Source organism: Leptosomus discolor, chromosome Z, assembly GCF_034619465.1.
Source record: "Leptosomus discolor isolate bLepDis1 chromosome Z, bLepDis1.hap2, whole genome shotgun sequence".
Taxonomy (NCBI): Eukaryota; Metazoa; Chordata; class Aves; order Leptosomiformes; family Leptosomidae; genus Leptosomus; species Leptosomus discolor.
This window is the reverse complement of record NC_141419.1, coordinates 65,958,330-65,980,148: the sequence shown is the minus strand read 5'-3', so window position 1 is coordinate 65,980,148 and position 21,819 is coordinate 65,958,330.

Sequence of the window (21,819 nt, the reverse complement as noted above, 5' to 3'; positions counted from 1 at the left end):
GCAGTTTACTGAATTACCAAGCCTAGTGCTCCACTTCACTTTTCATCTTAGACAGCCCTGATACGAAAAGCTATTAGGAAAACTGCCTGAAAAAAGCCGTGTCATATTTTGTACAGAACCACTTGAGGAAAAGGTACCTACCACACCTTCCCAAAGCGTATGGTAAAGACCTGACATAGCTGCTGAAAGATTGTTTTAGGCTTTGCAAGAAGACAAGAAGTGAAGGTCACTTCTGTACTCTGTGTTGTAGAGACAATTTTATTCTTTGTCAATGGTTCATGAGAGCTCTGGGAGGAGCTTTGATATCTAAATCTTATCTAGTCATCTCTTCAGTGACCTTCAAAACAGTGCGTCAGTGATAGCCAGTGACAGAAGCAATGCAGAAACACAGCCTTACTTTTAACAAAAACACTCCCTTTGCTTTTGTGAGTGGCAGTGCTTCATAAGGTTTGAAAAATGGTGGGATCGGACACCCGTGGCACCACTCCTGAGCAGTGAACATGTGACTTGTGCAAAGTACCCACATGGTTTTCACGATTCATGAAGGTTTGTAACTGCAAGTTTGTGGCAAAGGCAAAAAAAGTTCTTGTAACAGCTTCTCTGCAAGGTGGGGGGGATAAGGTGGCCATGTGTGTGTCAGTCACCTTGGTGATTCATATGGGATTGTCCTTTTGGTGGGGTTTTTAAACAAAATTGAAATTCTGCCATTTGGGCTGTGTTTCATTGTGCAGTACATGCCCTAACCACTCCAATCGGTCATCAGAGCTGCTTTGAGGAAAACTATATGGCTCACCTGAAGTATCAATGTATATATCCACTATCCATCCAGCTACTCAGAGCTGCGTTTATGGGTGTTGTCAAATGGAGGAAAAGTGTGGCTGAGTTTGTTCAGGCTGCTCAAATTTGGAGAAACTTCTTGTGCCAGGTCCTGTGCTGCACTGCCATGGCTCTGGCTGGCTGTGGGTTTGCCCTGGCTGGGCCAGGTGCTGGGAGACCTCAGTCTGCTGCCCTGGCAGATCTCCTTGCTTCTGGTGACAAGCCTCTGTAATTCATATAAAGTTTGTTTTCTCCTTTTCCACCACAGTTAGAGCATTGATCTTAACCTCTCTTAATTTTTTAGTCTCTGGGGTTTACATTAGGGCTTACCGTGAGCTCCCATGTGAAAAAGATATATGATACTTACTAAGCATAAGTGCTATGTCTTTGATTTTCTCACCTGAACAGCTCTGCTGCATCTTCTTTAGTAGGAGAGACGTGCAACATCTCACAGAAAACAGGTACAACCTACTGAAGTCCCAACCACTATTGTTGTGGAAGTTGGTTATTCCTAGGACACATTTAGTTCAAATAGTGATACAGTACGAGACTCACAGTCCGGGGTGCAATGGTTTCAGGAGAGTGAGACTGGTGCAGTCTGCCTTAGTCAGTGGGAAAATCACTGTGATAGTGGACATTTTGCGTAGGCAAGCCCTGGGAGCTGGGACCAAGATGTGATCTCATTTGCATTAGCTGTTGCGCAAACATTGAGCTCCAGCTTTTAATATCCATTTGTTTCATACAAAAGCTATTAAGATATTGTGTAGAGTGTTTTCAGGACACTTTTATTTGCAGAGGTAACTAGAGACCTAGGAAAATCTTCCTATTCTGCGTAATCCAACTCACAGTAACTAGGGATTCTAACAAATGAACCAGAAAGAAATTATTAATTTCATGAAAAATAATGTTAAAATTAGAACAGAGTGCTGTAATATGGGCCAGCTAGTCATACACCTTTATAATCACTAAGAAGATTTATGTCAAACAACATGAGAATTTAATTCTGTACATTTGCAACAACTCCCCTCTTTCCCAACACAGACACATGTTCACTGGTTGAGGATGAATTATACTTCACAATTTTCATAGAGATAGCTCTTAAAAGCAATCTCGTGTCCTGTTGCCAGTGATTGTGAGTAAGTGACATACTGTATGATGCACCAAGTAGAAAGTATGACCACTGGTGACAGTCAAAATGCTAGGAAGGTGCTGCCTGGATGAGCTAACCATGACCCATTAACACTGGCCCATTAAAAGAAACACAAATGATCGGAAATAAGGCTGTGCTTAACTGGATAACCAGGGGAATATGAAGAATATTTTATAGCTGGGAGAGATGAGTGAGATTCAAGCAAACCACTGTCTGCAAGTAAACAACTGGAGGCTCAGAAGGGCATTGTTCTGGGAAGGACCAGGGCAGTCAAAGGTAGCAAATTAGCAAAACTGGTAACAGAAATGGGTAGGAACTTGTCGGAGGATGATTGGTGCCTCTGTAGAAATTGAGGAAGCCAAATTTTCCGCTATACAGTTGAGTTAATAGGGATTTTCATACATAAATTGGTGTCCAGCAGCCTGTGGTTTTGTCCCTTGTAAGCCCTAGCAATGAGTCATGTTTGCTGCTACCCAGGAACCTGATTTGTTGGCAAAGGTTTCCTCACTTGTACTGAAGACCATTGTGTTTGCTTCTGGAAAGTGGAACAGAAGATCATGTTTCAACGGGCACTAATTCCCTGGTCCCTGGTGAAAATGGCTCGGGCTCCACAAGGTGTCTGAGAATATCATGTGACCAGAACTTCTACAGACAACTCCATACAGAAAAACCCTTGAGGATTTGGCAAGAAGCAGTCTTTCTATGGGTGGCTGAAAAAATCCTGTAGAAAAAAGTATCAGACTATCCTACTGTAAAATTTAGAAGCAGTTTTTTCCTAATATTCACAGAAATGTCACCATTGTCTGGGACAGAGCATTGGCTCTAGCAAAAAAATCCCTCAATGTGTTGTCAGTGATCAAAGCACTTCTTTTTCTGGGTGTATTTTATGCCTCCTTCACCTGTCAAATTCGGCTTTAAATAGAGGCAATGTTCTGTAGGAGCCACAGCAGGGAAGACAGGCAAGGTGATACTAACGTTAAAGATGCTGTCTTCTGGAGGGATGTATCTGCTTCTAGCAGTGGATCCTTGAGCAACTACTATTCTGCTGCTGTTCCTCTGAAGAGGACAGGGAGGATGGCTTAGACACTGCAAACCTGCAGAGTGAAGGGATTGATTCTCGTATTCCTCATGAGACTTCAGGATACTCAGCTCCTTTAATGTGCTGCTGATTGCTCACATCTTCAAATACTGCCCTTTCAATTCTCTAAATATATGAAGGTTCTCAAGAAGACATCAGGAGTAGCTACAGTATTGCAGGATGCAGTCTTCTGTGCCCAGCTAGTGTTTTCCTTCCAGACGAGTGGCTTTTGCTTGGAGCTCACAGCAGCACTGGGCAAGGCACTAAACTGTGTTTTACAGGGTAAGGAGTGCTCGTTAAGACAGTAGAAAAATAGAAAAGAGGAAGCAAAAGGGCTTTGATTTTAACTTAGTGAGTTAATATTATTGCAGGCATGTAAGTGTCATGCACATGAGAAGGTGATAAAAAAACTTAGAAGCTGGGCAGCAAAATCACAGAAAATCCTGAGCCTGTGTTGAGAGAAGTGCTCTCAGCTGTGTGCGTAGCACTGAAGAGACTTAAGGATGGTGAAGAGATGCTGTCTTGACAGGTGAAAATGTTTTGTTTTGAAGCCATGTTCAGGTGGATGCACATGGTTGAAAACTGTATCCTTTGGGCTGAGAAGGCAGCAGGGTTGCTCCTGAGCTGTGAATGATAAGGTCACAGGCTGTACACTGAGAATTGGAAGGCTGCTCAAGTCCCTGACAAGCCCCAGGGATGCTGCAAGCACCAACGCTAAAATCTGAGGAAAGAGATAAGAACAGGAGTTTGCAATGCAGCCTGAGGAGGAAAAATTGATATAAATGTCAGGTATGTTTCCAAAGAAATCCCTTAATGGAAAACCCCCTTTTTGCTTTCAGAATTAATAGCCTTCAGGGAAAAAAATGAAGTTTGCAAAGACTAGCTTTTTTGCAGGATCTCCTTCAACAGCGGAGCAAGTCTGATACACTCTGGGTGGAGAAAGTGAGGGAGGCTGCAGTGTCTGCCCTCTGTGAACAGCTCTGTGATTTTTTTTCTTCTGTGTTACTGAGAATGCTCACTGAGGAAACCTGCTAGGAAGAGAGCTCTAACAATTCTGGGGAAAACAGGAAACTTTCTTTCAGTGAGCAAGTTTTTTGCACAGCAGAAAGTTCTGCTAGTCCCCTTGGCTTGGTCGACTCTGCCATTTGGCAAGCTGTCACCGATGTGTGCTGAGCAGGGCATAAGAGGCTCTTTTGTGCCAACTACTGTAAGGAGATCTTCAGGTTTCTGCTACAGCTGACACTGGATTCAAAGCAAGTTAAGTTTCTGCAGCAAGGCTTTTTGCATCCAGTCACTCACTGGAGGCGGAATTTAGTGGGGCTGCCCCTGGTCGCTCTCTGTGCCAGAAACAGCAACTGTAGCATCCCTGTGCAAGCATGTGTATGTGCATAAACACACATATATATGTCTCTGTGTATTTACATAGGTGTACATGTATGAACACACACTTTTATACAAATACAGACATAAAATACATATTCTAAATGAAAGGCTTTGTATTTGCTTTCCTGATCCACAGGTAATTACGCTGTTGTACCTCTCAAAAAGAAAATACTGCAAATGGCACGTACAATTTGTGTCTTTCTCTTTGGCCTCTGCTTAAGATCTGTCTTGTTGCTGTCTGTACTTAGGTAGATGCTTTCATGAGTACAAAGTGCATATTAATTACATCATCTGGCCAATTTCTTTCCATTTTATTGATGTGGCCATTAAAGCATTTTATGGCATTTTGCTCAGATATGAATGAACTCACCCTTTCTATTTTTCCCTTACTCCTACTGGCTTTATTAGGACATTGCTTAGATTTGATCTTTAAGATCTCCCTTTGACACCTCCCAGAGTTTTCCCTGGGCATTTTGAAAGCATATGTTAAAATGAGAAGAATGATGGGTGTAAATTTGATCACATAACCTTGACTGTGGCAGCAGCATTTGGCCCAGTTACTAGACAGAGCGTATCACTTCATGTCCTTCCGGGTTGTTCAGCACAGCCTGGCCCAGCAGGGAGATCTCAGGACTTTTGCTGCTCTCCCATCCATCCTTTCAGGATTCAAAAATATCCCTGTGCTAGGGCTAGGACATGGAAAAAACACAGGCTGCATGAAATGTGGGGAGGCTTTCTGGCAGCTGGGAGATCAGCATTCAGAATCTGCTCCTTTGTGCTTTTGCTCATCCTGTACGACTTTTATCCACAGTGCTTTGCCTCTGCTCCTTTTTGCTTTGGTCTGCTCTAGTGTGTCAAAAATACTCAATTATTTCCTCTGCTTCTTTCTTCACATCTGCTTTCATTGTGTCCCAGATAGCAGAGGACTCCTTTCTCATGTCTTTAAAATAAAACATTTCTTCCACGAAGTCCTGATCATCTTCTCAGACGATAAAAGTAAGTCTCCCAGAACCTTCAGAAGTTTGTCATTACCTGGCACAACACCTATAAGCTCTTGTTGCTGATTATATCCTCTTTTCCTAGTGTTTGTTCCTGCCACTCATTCAGTAATAGTTTAATGTAAAGTCTTGTGGGTCTTGTGGATGTGAGCAGACTTTATGTGCCCATTAGCTGACGAGAAATGGGTGACTAAGATTGTATTTTGCAGCAAAGAAGCCTACAGTAGCTCTTTTCACTCTGTTGGATCTGCTGTTTTCATAGTGCTGAAGATAAGAAGAAGTTAATTCTTTGGAAAAGGATCCGAGGAGCACAAAATGCAGCTGTTGGACTGTAAGTTCATTGATGCATAAATACCTACAAAATACCTTGCAAAATTCATCATCTCCTAATGTGTACCAGAAGGTGAAAGATCACAAAACATTATTTTCAGTGCTTTGAACAGATTTGCTGTTTGAACTGTGTGCGTGTGTGCGTATGGGTAGCAGTAATACTAGGAACTGAGCAGAATCAAGAATGAACTATCTGATTATAATGCTACTACATATGAGAAAATCTAGAAAGGGAAAATCAATAGATTAGATTATCACTGAGGCATTTGTAGCTTGTGTCCTATTAAAAGCCCAGGCTGTCTATCTGACAGAACATGAAACTTAGCTTCTGCGTGAATGTGAGCAGTTCTGTCCATAGAGATGTAACTACAGGTTGCAATCGATCCACTGTGAGTAGGGCAGACAAATGGTTTTCCAGAAAATGTTTCACAGACCTGTCTGTGAATGCTGCATAGGAAACAATTTTTCCATAGTCCATTTGGATCTCTACAGAAAAGAATCACCAGGTATCTCAAGGGTTTGGAGCCCCAGTCTTGGTGCACTGCTTGATGTTAGAGTTTGTGCCAGCTGTTTGCAAGACCCAAGAGAGTACCGGAACAAGGCATGGAAGAAGAAAATTAGGATATATAAATTTTCAGCCTCCAGAAGTTTGTCTGATTGCATAGTCATAAACTTCTGAAATACATTTTGACTCTTTATCATGAACAAAGTTTGTCATCATACTCACCCTCAGGCAATTGTCAATGGGGAAAATACTAATTACTTGCAATCCTTGAATATACTGTTTTTTATTAAGGGCTGCAGTTGCAGCAAGCTCCATGCTCAAAGGAGTTCTGCATTTAGCTGCCTCCCTGAGGTCCTGTCTGACTTCTCCTGAAAGCTGTCCTACTAACATGAATTGGTGAAAGGAACAAGTACAACAGAATCTGTCTCACTCAATTACTGTATTCAGTGGGAGGCCATTAAAGTGAGCAGACTGCGTCTGTTGGATGTGACCCTTTGCTGGCAGACCTTTCCATTTAGTATCACCCTGGTTCATGTTTATCACAGCTTTGTAGGAAGCACACAACAGGTGGAAATCAGACAGAAAGAGGAGTGAGGATTTTACACACTTCAGCTTGTGGCTCAGGGCTTATGCAATGACAAAATCAGTCAGACCAAAGCGGTGCAATACTGGAACCTCATACTGTATAGCACCACCTGCATCACCGACCCGGGAGTGTGAGGAAACAGGGCTAGCTGTAACCAAGTCAAGGAAAGAAATGGCTCAAGGCAGCAAAATGGCAATGGCCTCATTTTAGCCTGTGCCAAATATTTGAGAAGCTGGGCTGGGGGTGTTCCTTCTGCCGAGACAAGGGGTTGAAGTGTGCAGAACTTGCTCCTCCTGGTGGCAGCACGCCTCTTCCCAAAATCTCTCACAGCTAATGGTAAAGGAGCACCAAGATTAACTCTCTACAATCCTTTTTCCACTACTTTTTCCCTTCCTGGATGCACAGCAACATGACCTTAGTCCAGCCCTCGCCCTTGTTGCTTATGTGGCCAGAGAAGCCTTGAGATAGCTCTGCAGCAAGAGTGTGCAGCTGAACCCCCAGCACTGGTTCTCCCAGGCATGGGCTGGGGTAAGTTTGTTTTCTCTGAAGGAAAAAAAAAACCCTGAAATATAGCTCTGTTGTGCTTGGACAACATGGAGTAATTTTAAGACTCTCTTCTCTATCTATGTAACTGCTGGCCAGAGGCAGAAACAGAAATCTTCACAGTCCCTAGGCTATCGTGTAATCAGAAGGGCTGAATCTGCCTGTTATTATGAATATTTTGTTTTGCGGAAGTGTCCAAAGCACTTGGCAATGCCTTCTCCATTCCAGCCCCACTGGCATTAGCACAGCATGCTCAAAGCAAGTCCATAGCCCAGGAGATGACTGCATCCAGGAAAACAGAGCTATGCTTGCTTTAAAACTGTTTAGAGATACTCTATATTACACTGCAGTGCAAAACAGGGCAATCAGCTCTACCACTGCCAACAAACAATACCCATCCACTAAATCGCGACCCATTTAGCTCAGTGGCCAAATAAGACAAACCAAAACACTTGGATCCTGTTTAGACAGCTGGTCCCTTGCAGGCTGATATGTCCCTGTGTCTTGTTGCCTTCTCTACATGGAACGTAGGCATTCACTTTAGGAAGATGGCCTTCTACATACCTAGAATTAAGGTATGGTTTAAGTGTTTCTGCAAAGCAGAGTAAAGCCTACCTTGACATCCAACAGACGGTTCAGAAGAGGTGGGGACAGAAAGCGGAATATGTGCAGGGCAGAAACTGCAGCTGGTTTTTCTTAGTAATTAGGGAAGCATATTTCTGTGACTCTAGCTACAAAAGCCACAAAGTTAGATTACATTAAAAGGCTTCACATCATATAAAACCAGTGGCCAGATTAAACCAAAATGTGTTTGATGTAGCTTCTGTACTGTCTCGTAGAGAAGAGAGGGCTTGCTAACAATCAGGAACAAAAAGGAATGAGGAAAGACAGCAGTCTGGAACAGTTTCATTTTATTGGTAGAAATGTCCTGGATGCAAATTAGGTTCCTTCTCAAATAATTTACAAGTAACCTTATTTTACCTCCCCTCAGGTGAGCACTGCAAGCTCCACAATGCACTGTGGACAGATATCATCACATGTTTTGTGATCTACAAGTACCTGCGCTTCCATCTCATCAGATTATGCACCGGTTTCGTTATGTCTAACCCTAATACTCAGTAGGTCTTGAGAGGCTTTCCCCACCTCCAATGCTTTGCCCTTCTCTTTCATTACTACTTTTCTTACAGTAGTGCAATACACAGTAGTGTCTGGCTTGGCTTGGTTCTCAGTATTTTCTGCACTGATATCAATGCAGCAATACCATTATATGGCGGCCTCCAGTGAGCAGAACAGCATCTCCTATTATGATCAGTATCACATAGACTCTAGTGAGAAGAATTATGTTAGGGTGATCTTTCACTGCTTTTTGTTTTGTTTTGTTTTTAAATTTCCTACTCACTGCTGATTGAAGTGTTAACATACCACATAACCAAAGTGCAGGCAAATTGGTTCAGAAGGGTGGGGAAAGAAAGCAGAATATGTGCAGGGCAGAAACTGCAGCTGGTTTTTCTTAGTAATTAGGGAAGCATATTTCTGTTACTCTAGCTACAAAAGCCACAAAGTTAGATTACATTAAAAGGTTTCACACCATATAAAATACTGAATTGCTTCTGGAGGGTTCTCCTTGGACTAACCAAAGAGCCTAATGCTCCTTACTTCGGCAGCAGTGTTTGTTGCCAAAAATTAAATGGTGTGACTCTTCTGCTGGCTTCGACTTCAGCCAGGTGGGAACCAGTCATACGTGCTTTGTGAGGCACAGTGCTGTGGAGCAGACAAGCAAAATCCTTACAAGGCATGTGATTCTCCTGCTGCTTCCACCATTTCTTGCCATCTTTTCTGCAGTCCTCCTGCAAAAGGAGGTTATAGTTTCTTCACGGATGCATTGACAAAACCAGAAGACACCACATGTCCTAACCTGATCCAGAAGCTCAGGCTGTTCGGTGCACTGTGTCTGATAAACCAATCTCCAGTGGACCCTGATTAACTGTAACAAAGAGCAGAGATGTAATAAATCTAAGTGTAGGGCACAGTTCACCTGGTAGTCATGAAGATGACCATCCTTGAAAATTATGGGGTGATTAGGGATTTGAGCCCTCAAGACCCCAGTGTAAGACACTACGGAGGGTAACAAAAAATTATGGACTCAAAAAGTACATGGTGACAGATCCTGCAAGGAAAATTAATGAAAGCCTGCTTTGAGCCACCTCACCGGTGCAGCGCTGAGTCAAACTGGCCTTAAGGGCCAACTGCTAGTCCCAGTTGCATGAGAGGTCCTTCAGGAGTGGTATGGCAGCTTGTGCTTGCCCATACTACCTGCTTCATTGTGTACCTTTCACATCAGGCGGGTGGGGGGAGGAGCATGAGGAGATGCAGTAGGGCTCCTCTAAACTCCTCTTCCCAGCACAAACTCCTGGAGGCGTCTCAGAGGTTTTCTAGGCATTAGGTCAACCATATGGCCACATGCGGGGGCAAAGTAAAAAAATGCCCTACAGCATTCTTACCTTACTCCTAAGGCTGCAGGCAAATGTGAGCATTAGACAACATGTAACTTGATTAGGGAAGCAAGTTTCACGTTTCTGCAGCAATGCAGATAAAACTGAACACCACCCCTCCACACCCCCACACCCCCCCCTTCACCCACAGTTTTTGCTTTCTGAAGAAAGGCAGGTATATCTTCCTGAGGGCAGCAATATAAAAAGGAAGGAATTTTCATCATTCATCAGATTTCCTCTCCTCAGAAGTTGCTTGCTCAGGTCTCTGCTTCCCCCAGGTCTTTCCCAGCCCTGGAGGAGAAGCTGCCCTATAAGCTTGTGGGTTTTATGGTGTGCTTTGGTATTGATTAACAAAGCTCATTAACCCTGCTGTAAACTATAAATCCCAGGCAGCTCAGCAGAACAGAACAGGGACTCTCCTGGACTGGCGTCTTTGACAGCCAAGCAGGGCGGATGACACCAAGCCTGTTTGGGGTTTTTGTCTCTCACCATTTTAGTTCGTGAGGTCTGACAATCTGATCAGACAATCATTTTCATCAACTATTGGTAAAAGAAAAAACAAGAGTCAAGCTTAATATGATGAGCAGCCACTGTAGTTAAGAAGCAGCTCATTTGGTGGAGAAAAGCTTTTCCAGTAGTGTTTTTTTTCCTAAGGGAGGAAATACTCAAATATGTTCACACTTAACTGATCTTCACTTACTCTAAAATAATAGACAACAAGAATTTACCCATCTTTTATCAGGTCTCTTCATTTTCTCTCTGATGTCTGTGTCCCTCATCATAAGGAGACAGGCGCAGAATTTTCCCAGTGCTGAGTATCTCTGCAAATGCTGCTTTTCATCTCCAATCTCTGGGTGAGGATCTGGGAACCAGATCTTGAACTTTAATTACTGTTACCTTATGCATGATACTTGATCTCTGTGTGCCTCTAGCCTAACTATCTCTATGGCTAAATGAAATGAAAAAAACCCAGTTCTCATAAAGTACAGCTCCTCACCTGCTTTTCTACCTAACTTCTTGCCTACAGTAAAGCACAGCAGCTGTGGGAAAAGATCAGCTTGGAAAGGTAGACATCTATTACTTGAACTAAAAGGGGGACCAATTAGCTGTGAGTAACAGGGTGCTATAGCTGCTAAGATCAGGCAACACAGGGACACAAGATCAAATACAAAGTCAGGATATAGCACTTTGCAATTAGAAATTTGGTGGTGGTTGTGGGGATTGTGAAGTGGACCTGGTGAGTTTAGTGATGAGGGTTTCATTAAACTTGATGGAAACAAGATCTAGACCACAAGGGCAAGAAGCAAGCAGGAGAACGAAAGGGGTTAAAATCAGCTTTAAAATACACATGAAACAGATGAAATCAAAATTTCCTCTGAAATATTTGCTCCTTGATGACAGGACTGTGAGGTTTAAGGGCCCCATCATGGCAGAGAAGAGCAGCTATGTGTTCTGCAGCAACAGCCAGCTGTTCCACTCCTGCAAAGACAGTGGCCACGGGTGCCTTGCCCTGATATGCAGTCAGCGTATCTGGGGCCGGCACTGTAAGATGCACCATGGCCAAAGCTTGCAAGGCACTCGAGGTACCTGGCTGCAAAGGTCCTCCATCCCCTACCTCATTTCAGGGATCAATATTTATAAAGAACAGACAGGGACAGAACTGCACCATTGGGGAACGCCCTCTGCATGTGAACGTTTAGAGACTTTTCCCTCAGCTCTTCACTGCATGAGTTTGGGAAGGGGATGCTGCTAATACCAGGCAAACCAGGGTTTGAGGCAGAAAGATGGGGTAAGGCTGTGCCTCTTCTAGGGTGTCACACAGAGTATCGATGGACAAAGCCATAGATACTTATTGTTTGTGTGTAAGGATTCACATTTGTGTCCAAGTGAAAAAACGATCCTGTGATTTCAACAGGGTATTTTGAATGTTGCCTTTACAAGCAACGTTTATGTTGGGCTGGGACTTTGTCAAAGCATGCTTTAAGCTCCAGTGGAAACTTCTGTTTTGATAAGTTGCCATCAATATGCACAAGTTATTTTAGCATTAGAGCTTAAATGTACTTCTCTTTGAAAGGGATATTTATATTCAGTGCTACAGCTCATTGCAATTGGTTGGAAGATTCTTTCTACTGTAGATGAAACACCTTTCTACTTTTTCACTTCATCTTATATTCATCTGGCATTTCTCAGAGCTCCAGGCTGGGAATTTTTAATTTGACATTTGAAATATGAAATCTTAAATGAACTTTTTAGAGGTCAAAGTCAACTGGCTTTTTTTTAAGCCAAGCCATCAGAAATAAGAAGTGATAAGTTACCATTTAGTTTTGTTGGTGGAACACTAGTGGCTGGATAACCCTATGGGAGAGATTGGGTAAAGAACAAGATGAAGCCAGTGTCTGGAAGGCAGTATTACTTTTAGGAGGGGCCTAGCAAAGAAAACCAGAGAAGGGTTGGTATAAAGTCATAGTGGGAGATACGAATAAAGCCTTGTGGTCTACATGTAATGCCTTTTGCTCTTATCTTAGAAACACGGATGGGAGATGTCAGCATGCCTGCTTTTTAGTGTAAAAGAAAGTAGACAAAGACAGTGCTTATGATTCTTGAACTGTGAATTGCCTCGCTTTATTTTTAAACAACTCTAACTCTGCAGTGCATTTTGCTTCATACTGCCAGCCTTCTCTTTTATTGCTTTAGCTGTATCTTTTTTGGCCTGGGATTCACCATTTTTCCATTTGTTGGAATGCCATTTTTCTTTACTCACAAACTGTGTTTTGTTTACTCACATATACTATGTTCCACTGAAACAAAGAAGAAAAAAACCCACACACTTGAAAACTACTCCTACTGGTGGTAACAAAGCATGCCCATACAGACTAAGCACGCAGTTGTGGCACTGCTTTCTGCTCTGTGTCATGTTATTCAGGTCTTCTCTCCACCCCAAAGCACACATGTCTTTCTGTGTGCTATTGAAACCAAAGGTGACTGCTTGTGACTGCCATTTTCCCTCTACAGGGAAGGTTATCTGAGGTCATTCAGTTAGATTTTTTTCCTTCTTATTTCTGTCTCCTGTGTTATTTGCCTGACATGACTAGAAGTAGATGAGAGGAATTACTTTACAATTATATAGCATGTTGTGAAAGAAATGCATACGGTCCTCTCAAGGGGTTTGCTGTCTTATATAACACTGTGCTATGTACCATAAATACATAGATGCTTTTGACCTTATTAGTAGCTTACCTTTGTGTTCAGTCAAATCAAATCCTCCTTAAGCATCTGCAGAAGTGATGCATAAATTGTTAAATATTTGGGTTTCCAAGCATCTTTCCAAATGTACTGAATATTTCATCTGTCTTCTCATGTTATTGTTATTTGCCTTTCATTGGGCTCAGCAGAATATATCTAGTCCAGATTTACAGCAGCTTAATATTAAAGCATCTCTGTGCCAATGCTGTGATTTGCCGACTTTATAAATTATTAAAGCATCTGGGTGCAGGAATATACTTCAGAGAAAGCTTTGCAGGCCTTTGGCGTCAGCAGTACTATGACAAGATAATCTGGGAGCTTTGGTATCTTGAGGAGCGCAGCTTGCTTGGGGAACCCAAATGTGCCTGTTATCTGAAGTACAGTGAGCAGAAGCCCTGAAGGATATACAGGAATGGGGTATGGAAACAATGTGAGATTTCCAGATTCATGTACCAATACTTGCAGAGTGCTGAAGGAGAGGAGTCCATAAACCATTCAGGAGAGAGAGTTGCTACTTCCAAACTCTCAGCCCCGGCAGTGACAGGCTCACTGGAGTCTGCTGCCATGCCCAGATGCATGGGGGCTGTGTGGTCACCATCTGTAGAGCAGGCAGGGCTAAGGGGAGCTGAGAGCCTCCAGATCCTGATGAGATGAAAGAGTCCTCCCAAAGTGTGGAGGTGTCCAAGGTGAGGAAGGAGACGCAGCAGCATTCAGGGAAGGCGACACAAAGGGCAGCTCCCTAGCTGAGAGGCAGTGTGCTTATAGCACTTCTGGGGGTGGTATAAGGTCTTGTGTTATTTAATCTGCTGTTTGCAGCAGATGTCTGTGGAAAAACGAGTCATCGCCAGCATCCAAGCAAAGAGTAAGGCCCCTCAACAGATCACAGCTGTTCTGGGGAGATTTGGCTTTAAATCAGGATGGAGCAGCTTGTGCCAGGCAGCAACCTGCTGCTGGCCTGGCAGCAGTTTTGCTTTTGCAGTGTCTCCCTAGCTGATTTCTAGCCAGTGGGGTCCTGTGCCAGGTGTTGCAAATACCAAAAGAGACCCAGCAGTAGGTCTTCAGCTAGGCTGTGGCCGGGCCTTCCAGTTAATTTGAAACTGTTTTGTCTGGTAAGGTATATGAAGGGACATTACAGGCACCTAAGCAAAAATTGATACAGATCCTAAGAGTCAGACTCTGGGGTAGAAAATATTGAACGTTCTATTTTCTGTTTCATATTTTGAAACATGATCCCATTAGTACACTGATTAAATGCCACATTAGATATTTAATTTCAATATTAAAATTTTAATTTAATCTAGATTAACTATGGAAGCTATTTAACTTCTATATTTAGTACCTCTTCCCTGCCACATAACCCAGAAGGATTTGTAGATGTGATGTGCAAGTTGAATTTTCATCTCGCTCTTGTACAATTGGACTACGTTTTTGAATGATGCATGTAGTCAAGAAATAAATCAGTGCAATGGAAAGGGAATAGATTTTCCCCTTTTATATTTAAAAAAATAATGAAGTTAGATGAGGTTTTAATAGAAGAGGCTGCATAACAGGAGGCCTGGAGAAAGTGATATGAAGAAGAGAGCGTGTCTGTTCACTGTAGGGTTATGAAAAAGGAGAAGGGAATGCAAGTGAGAGATGTGCAATGTGCAATCAGACCAAAAAAGCTGGAAAGCCAGCTAGCTGCAGAGAGAATGTTTTTATACTTTGGGGAGAAACTTCTCAGTTTAAGCAGTAGCCAGAGAGTTATGGAAATCACTCAGCCACGTACAGAGGCAGACTTGCCATCCTGTGCCTTTTCATAGTAAGCCTGTTTTAGTACATCCTTTTTGTTGCTCATTTCCTCAAAAGTGATACTGGAAAGCACTTCACTACTCAGCTGTTCAAACAGTGAGCTCTACTTGTCCTGTGTCCAGAAGGCAACTACTGTCTTAGTGTAGACCATCACAATAGCATTAAGAGGTGCATTTGGTGGCTAACACTAAAAGGCGAGGTTCCTGGGTCTATCCTCAACTTCTTTGTGACTTGAAGTCACAAAGGGCCTATGACATCATGAGGAATAGAAGCTACATGCTGGTAAGCCTCCCCTTGATTCCTGGGAAGATGATGGAACAAGTAGTCCTGGAAACAACTTCCAGGCACATGAAGGACAAGAAAGTCATCAGGAGTAGTCAGCATGGATTCATCAAGGGAGTATTCACAAATTGAAACACAGAAGCTCCTGTCTGAATGTTAGGAAACACATTTTTACTGTGACAGGGACTGAGCACTGGCACAGATTGCCCAGAAAGGTTGTGGAGTCTCCATCCTTGGAGATGCTCAGAAGCCTGGGTGTGGTCATGGGCAATCAGCTCTAGGTGGTCCTACTTGTGTGCAGGGGTTGGACAAGATGACCTCGAGAGGTCCCGTCCAACCCCTACCATGCTGTCATTCTGTGATTCTGTGAATCATGGTATGATCTGTCATAGGCAAATGACTTAGCTTGTCAGTGTCCAAAGTATTTATTTTCAAAGTACCACTTTGCAAAAGTACTATATTGGTGCACTGGTGAAGTGTCGTGAGACTACGAGTACAAAGTTGCTGATAATAATTTTTGTGCAGCTTTATTAGTATAAGACCAAGGTCTCAGTGTGAGATTAACCCCTGCCAACTTTTACACTGCTGTGCTTCTGTTCCTTGTGTGTCATCTTTGAGGAGCATTAGGCAGTGTTTGTAACTTTCTATGAATGGGTGTAGTGGATGTCTAGTAGATGTAGTCCTTTTGAATAAATTGCCTTATAAATTTGCCCAAGCTTGTGCAGGACTGTCTTGATGGCCCTGTCAGTCTCCTCCTGCCTATGTTCTTCTGCAATTTCCTTGAGGAGAGAGAAGGGTCCTTGCACCCCTCCTCCCAATGCATTCGTATCTCAGGTTGGTGTCTTCTGTTGACAGAGGTGACATGCCCCTTCTGGGAAGTACATCCATGGATGTGACAGCCAGACAGAATGAACTGGGGGACAGATATTTTTAGAATCCAGTATTTCAGTGCTCTACCATAGGATGGGAGGAAATGGTAGACAGTCAGCATTCAAAGCCAAGTCAGAGACAAGAAGCTGGGTATCAGGAGCTGGGAACTACATAATACGTTTGGGGCCTCACTGTTGACCTGTCTTCTTCTGAACATTACTGTGAACTAAGTGCACTGGTTCACTATTTCAAACATGGGGAAACTGTGTGCTGGGAGATTTTCAGAAGCATCTGGAGGATTTATGATCAGAACACAAGGTCTTCTGGAACTCAATAGGGTTTCTGTCCCTAGATGTTTCAGCTGGCTTTTAAACTCACTCCTGTAAACTGTAAATGGCCAGGGTAAAAGGAATTATCTTCTTGGCAGTTGTGGTAGAAGGTCAGTGATCGTGCCACTGAGAGGGAGAAGCTACATCGATCGATTGCGTGCAGAAACCTCTGAACACTTTGAGGCCTTTGCAGCTGCATTACTGCAGATTGCATCTCAGGAACTCATTCAGTGCCAACCGACTGACCCTGTTAATTATTCAAGAAGTTACATGACTAGCGAGGACCGTATTTCTTTGATTGCTGTTACATGTGAATTCCCCAAAGTCAGCCTCTCTCGAGATAGAAAAACCTGTCTCTTCCTTATGAGGATGTGTGCTATTGTCAGGTCAATGCGCATTGTGAGTAGGGCTCAGAGTGGATATTGTATATCCCGTTAGATGGAGAAATACAACTTCTTGGCTTAGAATTTATCTCCTGGCAATCTCAGATGACTGACTGATTGCAGCCAAGATAATCACAGACAACTGCTGGCAATGTTGAGGACCTTATGTCAGAACAGCTGACCCAAAATTATTGTGTCTGTTGTAGCAAAGGCAAAAGTTGCCTGGCCAAAACCACCTGCCATCAATTTAAAGCTGCATGGAGCTTATAACTGATTTGGAGCTACATTTTCCTCTCTGTTCTCTCTGTTTTCTAAACTAGTTTCATTCATTCAATTTCTCTTCGTCAAAAGTATATCCAGAAGTAGTTCTTGAACACAGACAGTAACTAGGAGCGCTTCCTGAGCCTGGATAAATCCAGTGTGACCACAATGACCTTTTGTCCACAGTTCAATTGAATAAACTCCATGAGGTGAGTCATAATAAAGATTCAAGTCCATTTGAAATAGAGATAATACTCAATTACTGCAAAATACTTAACAGAGACCTTCCTTTCTTAGTCCTTAGAAATGAACAAATTTCACTATTTCAGAGTAACTATTATTCAGACAGTGGGACAGGCTGACCTCTGTTGAGTCATGACTCATGTTTTGAGGACATTAAAAAATTAATTTTGAAACTGCAGAGACAGATGAGTAACGAGTCTTTAAAGACCCCATGCCACATTTCTAGGGAAATGAATTCTCTCTTCATAAGGCGGATTCTGTCTGTTATTTAGTAAAAACAAGGCAGTAAAGCCCTGTAATACATGATAGAAAACAGATTGGCATAATCAAACTTGTCTAACAATGAGATCAGGGTAAGGGTTTAACAACCAACTCATAAAAAGGGCTGAAAGTAGGGGGGGGTCAAAGAAATTCTAGGTGTGGGGGGAAAAGGGAGGGCTGCTGGCTTGCTTTTACCAGTGAGAACAATTAAGTGTTTGAACAACACAATGCGATCTTTTTCTCTCCTTAAGCAATTTTTTATTCCCATTTGTGAGCTTCACACTGAGATGGGAAATGTTTTGAAATTATATGCTATAATTGAGTGAGGTATTTTTGGTTTGCTAGCTACTTGTGGAATCTTGTATCGTAAAAGAGATTTTTGAATCTGTGAATTTGACCAAAGTTTCTGCTAATAGTTTAAAATGAGAGATTAAAAGCAGTCTCCTTTTTGCTGGGTCTTGCGCAAAATTTTCTCTGGTATGGTCATCTGACAGAAACAGACCAATTCTTTACAAAATTAAGGCGTATTTCCTTTTGTGTAAGTCAAATCAAAGCCTAAAAGAAAGCATATCTGGGCTTTACATTTTTTTTAATGCTAAAATCTCTTGAGATACTCTACTTAATAATTTAAGTATTTTTCTAATACTTTAAGTACTTTCCCAGTATTGTTCATATATTTCCTATAAAGAAATAATTGATAAATGAAATTGGTAACCCCAATGTTAACTTGAAAGAAAGTTGACATTTCACATTAGCTCAAAATAGGACGAAGTTTGTTTGTACAATCATTATATTTAGGATTGGGGCTTTTACCACAATAAAGGTTGTTCTCTTCACTGATTCTGTAAGACCAAGGCTTAATGGTTGTCTCACAGCATGTATAGTAAGTCTTAAGCACCATAGCAAAGAATGATGTTTCATTGCTCAGATGAGACTGGTTGCTAGGAACTATTTAGAGCATCTTAAATATAGGTCATGATGTTTGCAGCTAAAGGTAAATTAATTCTGAGCAGTTTGAAAATCAGTAGTGTTCAGATGCCGAAAGACAGTCAAGCATTAGAGATTTCATCTAGGCTCTGTCTTCTAGGCATTTTCTTCTAGTCTTAGAGGAAAAGATCTCAGCATAAATATCTGAAAAAACATGAAGAATGCTGGCACTGTCCCAACATGTTCATCATTGTCTTAATTTGGCAGGGTAGTCTAGGATAGCCTGACGTCTCATGTTCTATAGGAGGAGCACAGTCAGGATTTTCTCATGCTGCTGATCCGTTTTTTATCCCACTGCCTCCATTCCTCTTCCCCAATTCCTACACGCCTTGTCTCCCAATACCTCAGTGCATATATAGTCCCCTCACTTCCTTTAGATGTCTCCGGTACCCTTCTTGTATTCCCCTCCCAGGTATATACAGCATATCCAGTTGCTGACTCTGTCTTTAGGGTTAGATTATGTGGAACAAGAGAAGAACTTGTGTTGGTGCTTCTTGTAGCCTGCACATCTGAATTCCCATTGTCTCTTCCAAATACAGTGAAACACAGCTGCCTTATATTCTCAAAGCTAGGGAATCTTCTTCCTGTCCTTATTTTCTGGAGCATCAGGAAGCTTGTTTCAGGTCTTATCTCATGTCATCTGATATTGCTGCATATTGTAGCAGCTGTATAGAAATACTGGGAGGACACGCAGAAAGTACGAAAACAAGAAATCCCTATCTATGTGGCATAAACAAGGGCAAATTCTATGGCCTGTGTAGATGAAATAAAATAACTTAAACAGTGCAGGAACTATTTTTGTATAGCTAGATTTAATGTATTTACATCTCCAGGTGTCCACATCTTTCTGAGAATCCTGGAAGGTTAATTAGTCTTTCTAAGGATGGCCTAACAACTTTTCAAATAGTTCTAAAGTGATTCTATGAGCAGAGGAATTAGAGAGGACTGGTTTCCTCCAGATTTCTGTCCCTTTCCCTCTCCAGCTCTCCTCACGTCCCCAGGACCCTACCCCCCAGGGCAGTGTTAGGTCCTTCCCATGCTCCTAGACCTTCTTGCCACCCCTAGCACCTTCACTTTCTCCCAGAGCAACTTCAGCTTCTTCTCTTCCCACTGCACCCCACTGTAACTTCTTTTAATTCTCATGTCCCTTTCTAATTTGCCTATGGCTAGTTTGAAAACTGCTGCACAAACAGGCAATACCTACATACATAACAGATTTGCCTGTGTTTTTCTCTGTTAATTTTTGGGGGATGTGTAAGAACTTCACAGAACTATGCCCCTTTTACAACTTGGATCAAATTAGCATATAGGTTTAAAATAGGGTTGGAAGTGAATGTTAAGGGGACACTGAGGCAAACAGGCTATATTAAGTGGAGGTTTCCAAAAGCACAAGGGAATTTAGGAACATTCTTTGTGGGGGACTGTAAGTATGAAGTCCAGACTTTTATCAGCTTGAAATGGTGGCTAGGGGGATTATTTTACTTTATATTTAGACATGTTTATTCCAGTGAAAGCAAGTTGCATGGATGCTGTTGGGGCAATAAAAGTCTTGCCAGTACAATATATTTTATTCAGAAACAGGCAATATTTTATATTTTGCCGTATAAATCTTCTACAGTAGGAGAGCCTACCAGTATCTCTGCAGTAGCAAACCTTATCTGGTGTATGGCTGTGCTCCTAAATATTTTCAGTATTTCTAGACCATGCCCTGGTTTTAGTATCACCTTGGGCCTTTGTGAAAGCATCAAAGATCAATTGCTGCGGCATCTAAGTTTCAATTTTAAGTTCAAAAATTTCACTGAGATAAGCCTTGTATCATATGTAATGATGAGTTTTCAGTGGCAGCAGCTCTCAGACGGGTGTGGGGGATTTAGAGAGAATAAATTGCTGGGGAGTTGCTAAGGCTGGAGCAAGGGAGGTGGCCAGGAAAATATCTGAGCTGCATTTCTTGCACTTGCCAATTCCCTACCTTCAAAAATGTCCTCAGTATCACAGTGTCATATGGGGATTCCAGGAGGGATTCCCTGCTCATTAGCATCTGTCTTGTAAGGTTAAACTCATAATGTGCAACTATGGTTATAAGAAAAAGTAATCTTTTCTTTTAACATATTATATATAAAATTTAAGATTTCTTTTAGATTACATATCAGCATGCACTCTGCACAAAAAGGCAGCTTAGGATTTTCAAAGAATTTTTGCATTGTCATTAATTTAGAGTTAAACTGACGGCAAAAGTGAGCATTTGATGCTGTCCTTAAAGCCCCGAATGCAGCAGCTATGTGGGACTTCCTTGCTTATGGGAATGATTTCAAATGCCAAAAGCTGAAGGCCCCCAGACCAGCAGGCAAAAAAAAATCCTTTTGTTGTTGTTTTATACCACAATATCTTTAAGCCATTCTTCTTGTGACTAGAAGGGCCCATATATGCTTTTGCTCTTGGTGGGCAATAGTGCTTTGTATTTATTCACTCTGTCTCACTGACATGTTTGAATGCTGCCTGGTGGGTGTCCACCACGGTGCTGTTCATCAAGAGTCCTCCGGTCAGACCAACCAGTTAAACTCCCTTGATATTGATATAAGAGAAACTGTCCAGCCCAGCCCAGCCCTGTTCCTTCATTTTGCACAGTACCTCTTTCCTGGGAACTACATGAATGGCTAGTAAGCCTAATGGGAAACAGTAAAAGCTATTAGGTTGCAAGCCAACATCTGACAATGGGAGCAGTAATAGATTATTTATTGTCTGTTGGTTTCAGACTATGTTTGTGGTAGTATCTTGGCATTGATCTTAGTATACGCTTGCAAAATGCATTAGCAAAGGCCCCAGTGTTTAAACATCCATTACAGAGCAATGAAACATTTCACCAATTAAGGCAAACCTTGGTCAAAGCATATCTTCGGAAAGAGCCTCGAGCAGGTCTGGATCAATGCCTTCCAGGAGAAAGGGATCTGTGCAACAAAGGGCTTGCAGGTTTGTGTTTGCTGGAAAATGAGAGCTTGAGCATAACACCACCCTCTGACAGCACTTGTGTTGCGTCTCTTTGAGCTGCATTTGTCAACACGTGTGACATTTTCAGGTTTTCTGCTCTAATGCAGAAAAGTAGATCTCAAATCTGAACACAGAATCAATTGAACTTGCCAGAAATTTTTATCAGGAAATTTTTACCTCCTGTGTATTTCACTAACAACAGCATGAGATTTAACTCAATAGTTTAGAAGAATGATACTTCTAAAAGGCCTTTTATCCACAATCATCTTCAGACTGCTCTGTTTAAAGTTATTCAAAATTTTC